The sequence below is a fragment of the Ambystoma mexicanum genome, chromosome 10, assembly GCF_040938575.1.
Source record: "Ambystoma mexicanum isolate Mex_15411 chromosome 10, UKY_AmexF1_1, whole genome shotgun sequence".
Classification (NCBI taxonomy): domain Eukaryota; kingdom Metazoa; phylum Chordata; class Amphibia; order Caudata; family Ambystomatidae; genus Ambystoma; species Ambystoma mexicanum.
In genome coordinates, this window is record NC_090932.1 from 1,550,793,978 (window position 1) to 1,550,800,551 (window position 6,574).

The window sequence follows — 6,574 nt, forward strand, 5'->3', positions numbered from 1 at the left end:
ACCTATTTTGCAGAACCAGAATCAAGGCATGTCTACTAATTGCCAGGCTCGGACTGGCCTGTAGGGCAATAGGCCCAGGGCCGAACCAAAAACACACAATTTTGGTGTGGGCCACTTTTCTGGCAAATTTCGTCCATTTTGACGAGTTAATTCACTCTGAGACTAGTAGTTTTGATCAGTTATGCTGAATAAATATTCTTTAAAAACCACAATATGCATCACACTTTATTTTTTTTAAACTCCCCTTTGGTTACAAATGGGATGACTAGCCATTTGCAACTCTGGGCCACTTTTTCATTGGTGCACGAGACAATTGTATGGTCCAGTCCTAGGGGGCTAGAGAAGAGGGAGGAAGAACACATTTGAGCACACTGTGCATGCAACAAAAAACAAGTGATGGCGGGAACCAGGGGCAGTAAGAACATTACAGAAAGATGCATGGGGATGAGGATGAGAGGGAAGGGGACCTGGGGTCCAAATGAGCATGTGGTGTAAAGGTGGGGCAATGGACATCTATAAGTGGCGAGCCAAGCACGACATTGCATGGATACTTACACGCAGGGCTGGACTGGGAACTAAAAGAGACCCTGGAAATAATTACTAGGGACCAAAAGAGGCCCTGGAAATAATGTTCAAAGTGGCCCCATATGACACATTTTCAGCAAGCCTAATGCTTTTCCTATGAGAAAATTTGGAAATGCCACACAAAAGAGGCCCAGGGTGCAGAGGCCCACCGGGAAATCTCCAGAGTTCCCTATAGGCCAGTCCACCCCTGCTTACACGGATCTAACCGGGCCAGGGCACTCCTAAGACCTTAGTGACTGGTGGCACAGTGTATTTAAATGTTTACATTCACCAGTCTTTGCGTGCACTAGGCCCGGATGCTTAACGCTATCAGAGAAGGAACAGGTTTTTAATAACACCACGCTCGCTTTCTCTCAGCAGTTATCAAAGCCATTCCATCGCCTCCTGTTAAGCTTGTGCAGCGCCCTCTATTAACAGCCAGTGGTATTGCATCTTTGTACGTGTGCTGCATCGTTAAGCTTGTGCACCGCCCTCTATTAACAGCCAGTGGTATTGCGTCGTTGTACGTGTGCTGCCTGGTTAAGCTTGTGCAAAGTCCTCTATTAACAGCCAGTGGTATTGCATCGTTGTATGTGTGGTGCCTGGTTAAGTTTGTGCAACGCCCTCTATTAACAGCCAGTGGTATTGCATCGTTGTGTGTGTGGTGCCTGGTTAAGTTTGATAGCTCTCAACTCACCCGCTTTTGGCGGGTGTCACCCGCCTTGTAAAGGGCTGACTCACCCGCCAAGCCTCCTGCACGCCCATTCATCCCAATGGGCGTCTCACCCGCCAAAAACAAAATCGGGTGATTTCACCCGCCCTTGCAACACAAATGGTTGAGAGCTATGTTTGTGCAACGCCCTCTAGTAATAGCCACTGGTATTGCATCCTTCCAAGTGTAGTGCAGCAGCAGTGACACTTTGTCATGCTGGGCACCCCACGTGTGTAGCTTGATGCCAAGGAAGATGGCAGCGTAACCGAGTGGCTCCTGCTCCATCCAGCGCTGTAAAAAGAACTATACGTCATATAGGAGGAACATGCCATAAAAAACACAGGTTTAGCAATTAAAGGAGAAACATGCGATAAAAAAACACAGGTTTAACAATTAAAGGAGGAACATGCGATAAAAAAAACACAGGTTTAACAATCAGGTGTAGTGGAGAACAAGGTCGGGAAATTCCGACGAGACGAGAGATGGGGGGTTGAGGGGGGGGAATGCCCAGCAGTCGGAGTCCTGGGCCTCATGGGATCATGGCCACGATGTAAGAAAATGGCGACGCACCAGTGACCGTTCTGGGATAGCATGGATCTAAAATGCCGGCGCTTCCAGGAGAGCGCGTGAAGACTGACATCAGGAGAGCAGGGATAGCAACGGTTCCCGCATGAGCCTCTCCCAGGAGTGCTCGCAGACGAATGGGCATTGCCTAGTCCTTCTTCAATTGCCACAAAGAAGTACGAACGCGCGTGCATGCTAATTTAGTACGCTCGCTCCCACAATTCCTGGCGCTGTCTGCTCCGAGCCAGACAGACGAAAGAAATAACCGAGGAGCGTTTTTAATGCGTGTCATCATCTTTTCTATAGAATACTTACGCAATTGTCATCCTGAAGATTAGCATGTTTGTCACACTCTCTTACATAGGTGATAGTTATGATGGGTCGGGTAAATTACCAACCGCTCATTAGCTTTGCGCAGTGGCAGTATCGTAGCCAATGAGGTTTAACCGAGGCGTGATTATTGCTTATTGAAAACTTTACCCAATACCCCGCCAAGGTGACTTGAAAAATAGTCGACTTGGTAATTTTTGACAGTCTCCACGGAGACTGAACTTTCAAAGTACAAAAGTAGATGAGTTATGTTTGGGTTGTTTGTGGCAGAATTTGGATGCTGGCTTTCCATACTTAAAACAACCTTAATTCACGATGTCTCTGCCAAATAAGGAGTTCGATTGAGCACGTTAGAGGAGCGTTATTTATTGTGCTCTGAACACGTCAATCTAAATTACTGACATTGACCAGCCATGACTGGAGACGTTTTTAATTGGAGGGGAGTACATTTTCCCCACGAAAATGCAGAAGCGAACGAATGTAGCGAGGGAGCCTGAGCCAACCACATGTGCTTCCGGGGATGGTAGTGTCTCTACTAGAGACCTTATTTTTTAAATAATGGGTTAAAATGGCACATTCACAGCATGCTTTCTGTGAAAATTTGTGTCAGAATCCACACAATTTACATTTGGATTTGTAGGGTAACACATGGAAATTGTTTAAAAAAATGCATCTTCCCAATGCGCCAAACATTGTATATATAATAGTCTTCTCAAAGAATCAACCAAAATTGGCTAGTAATCAAATGTTCTTTTAATGTTCAGCCTCTGCCAACACGTGTTTAAACCACAGGTCTTCATCAGGGAATTCTATGAAAATCATTCCTTCCAATTCTTAGTTGATACACTTTCTACAATCTCTTGTTATAGTCCTTGACATAAGTGTCAAACTCCTGAACCTAATAGCTCTGCGCCGACCTCGCACGCGTGATTTCCACCCACCACAACATTTATGATGCTATTTTGTGGGATTAGTTCCCAGCAACCCAGGTCTTCTGTCAGGCTTAACTAAGCCTCTTGGCCTTCCTGTGGCAACAGAATGCACCTCGTGCCATGCGAGCCTGACAACAGTCAGTGATGCAGCGGTCGCGGTTCGAGGGCTCGACTACCTCGAAAATGTTCTTAAAAGTTGGATGCTGGTTGAGGCTTGTTGTGGCCCTTCTCCTAGCTTCTTCGCTGGGCACATGTCCAGAGTCGGACTGGCACATCGGCCGTTCGGTCCGCGGCCTGGGGGCCGGTCTACTATATGTGGGCTGGTGTGCCAGGTTACAACTTTGGCTCAGGGCTGGCTGGCTTGCCTGCGGGCTACAGGTTGCAGCCCGCTCAGCAGCCAGCTTGCACCTTGTCGCAGCACAGTGGATGCATTAATTAAAGAAAGGTAACATGCAAGTGTTACCTTTCTTTGATGAATGCATCACATAGGCATGCTGGCTGGCAGTACCCTCAACCCTGAGGCGATCCGGCGACGGCGTGGTGCCAGTTGTTGCAAATGCAATGAATTGCAAAAGGAGCGGCTCCTGGGCCAGGAGCCGCTCCTTTTGTTGCGATTCATTGCAACAACAAAGCTAACAGGACTCCACTCTCAGCTCGTGGCCTGAGGTGTGGGCGGTGAGCAGCAGGAGAAGCTTAGGAGGGCACTTTAGGCAGCAGCATGGACGGCAATGCCTGCATTCCCCCCCACATAGCAAGGAAGGGAGTCAAGGGAGGGCCGCAATTGGGAGCAAGTTGTAGTCACCCTGCCAAGGTGGCTACGTCAAGGAAATTATTGAGAGTGGGTTTGCTACCATAAATTGCACACACAAACGAAAATGTTTAAGCTGATTAAGCAATTTAATATGAATCGACACAGACGACACGTGTTTCGAGCAACAGCGCTCTTCTTCCAAAGCTGAAAAATTATATCACATAATTATTGTACATATTTAACAAAGACATATGTGACAAACCAAATATAACACACAGTCAGACCCAAAAAACAAAAAAGAGGGAGCAAGGCAGTGTTGAATGCCAAAGCAAAAAAAATATATAATTACCCAACACAATTAGTCAAAAATATGCATTGACAAAAATAAACAATAGTTAAAGACCACCACAAGATAATGAATAGATTGCATGAAAAGGATACAGAGTATTGGCAATATGCATGCACAACATGCACAAACATGGTCACCAATTATGCTTTGAGATTGCAAAGCAAGAAATGCCAGATTCAAAAAGGGTGGTTAACTGATAGAGACTTGAATCAAAACACTGATTCTAATAACAAGAAGAATAAAAATAATAAATGTGTCAAAAATGCTGCAGGAATACACAGGCAAATTATATGATCCAAATATATATCTGCTTGATGAAAGATGACTCGTATAGATAAGGAAACATTGCTATCATACACGACTGCTCACTTTGCATACTTACTAGTCCTACAGAGTGTACCGTTAGTTCAAAGGCTCAAGAAGAAACGCATCCTGGGTGCTCTCTCTTTCTTTCCAGCAAGTTATAGAATCGTCTCAGGCCGGACATGCAAGCACTGCCAGTTATCCCAAGTCACAGCTAGGCAGCAGACACACTCACACACATAATGTAGCACCTGTGGCTCTGAAGACTGCTGCTGGTTACGGTGACCAGGTTGCAAACCTTTATCAGTAGCAGAGCCTTTCATATGCATGATGGAACAATTCCAACTCAAAGAGCTTGCAAAGCACTGCAAATCTGTCATAGTTAAAGTGAGAAACCCAAAGCACCCATGTAAAGATTTGTTTATATCCATAATGTCTACTAGCTTGACATGCAAAAAAGTTACGTTGATTTAAGTCACTAATCAAATGTTTTGAACATCATAAACACCCACGAGCTGGAAGTCTGTGCCAAATAATCTGCATATCTATCTATCTGTGTCTATTACACACACAACATCTTGTATTACATCTCTGAAATCACTGAAAGTACAGTGGGGTTAACTACATTTTTGAGATTGGCATTATCTTGCATTCTGGGACTTCTAGTTTACCATTCAGGATGCGTAAATGAAAGCCACAATGATATTTGTTGTATGATGTTGCTATACTGATTTACATGTTGTCATGTGGCTTTATTATGCAATTTGTGTTTTTTGTAATTAAAATCTATAAGACATTGTTATTGTGTAGACCTTGAAATCCAACAATTTCAGCCAAGGTTTGTGATCCTGGTCACCACTACACCCTCCTCCCAATCTGTCCGACCATCCCGCTACCTCTTTTATGGGTGCAGCCAGAGTACCACTAGTTTCTTTTTTCCACATCCACCACTGTCCACAATGAACATGCTCAAAGGAGAAAAATTGAAAATGTGGAGGTTTTTGCCTAGCCACAATGGGTCAGTCCTTCCCAGATCATCCTGGTTGTTTGGATAATATGGACAGCCTTCTAATAAGATGATTTTGGCTTGAGAGTGCGTTGTTTCACCAAGGCATGGTGATTGGACAGCCATATATAACCCATACCTAATGCGTTTCTTTTTTTAAACTACATTTTTATTGGCATTTGATTAGGCACACAAAGCATAAATCACATATTACAAAGGTCAAAAACTTGCAGTTCCAACTGAGCCCCCCGGCCCCTCCCAACTGCCCTCCCCCCTGAACTCGGGGAACAGGTGGAATCGTGAAACCCAACACCAATGATGCCAGCCTTTAAGTCGCCACCCAACACCCCTTGCTCATACCCTCCCCCAACATATACCAAGTTCCATCTCTATAACTTGCCTATGCAGTAGGGGCACACTTAATTCAGTGTCTCAGGAGCCTTAAGAACAACTTTACCTTGTACCAGTAGCTTGGCTCCCTCCAGAATATACCATTCCCCTCCCATACACTCACACACCTTTACGGGTCACAGGATGCCCCCTCCATCTCCCACCTATGTAAGAGGACAGCCCATTCCTCCATAAATTACCCCAATCTGTCTTTTACCACAGCCGTTAGTTTATCCATCACCATCATGGTGTGCACCTTTCGTATCCCAAGTCTCCTTTAATGGGAGTTTTTCTTCTTTCCACCTCTGAGCAATGGCCAGCAGTCTCGCTATAAGCATTGCCTTCCACATTCTGGGGAGTCTCAGCCCATCCCTACCTCTCGCTGGGACCCCTAAAAGCAGCAGTAATGGGTCTACCTCCAGCTGAACCGCTGTGACTTCTTTCATCCAATTTAGCACTTTGTTCAAAAACACACGTATCTTAGGGCGCAACCACCACATATGAGAGAGGGAACCCATTTGGCCACATCCCCTTGAGCACAGGCCCCCGGAAACATCCCGTACCTTAGGGCGCATGCACCACATATGAGAGTGGGAACCCACTTGGCTACATCCCCTTGAGCACAGGCCCCCGGAAACATCCTAGAATTTTTCAGAGGATCTCTGTGCCAGCC

General features: G+C 45.5%; 1 non-coding gene across 1 annotated transcript; it reads left to right on the forward strand.

Moving 5' to 3' along the window:
* Positions 1 to 2,246: 2,246 nt before the first annotated feature.
* Positions 2,247 to 2,386, forward strand: LOC138496263 (U4 spliceosomal RNA). The gene has a single exon (XR_011277791.1). It is a non-coding gene; the product is annotated as a U4 spliceosomal RNA (small nuclear RNA).
* Positions 2,387 to 6,574: the final 4,188 nt, after the last annotated feature.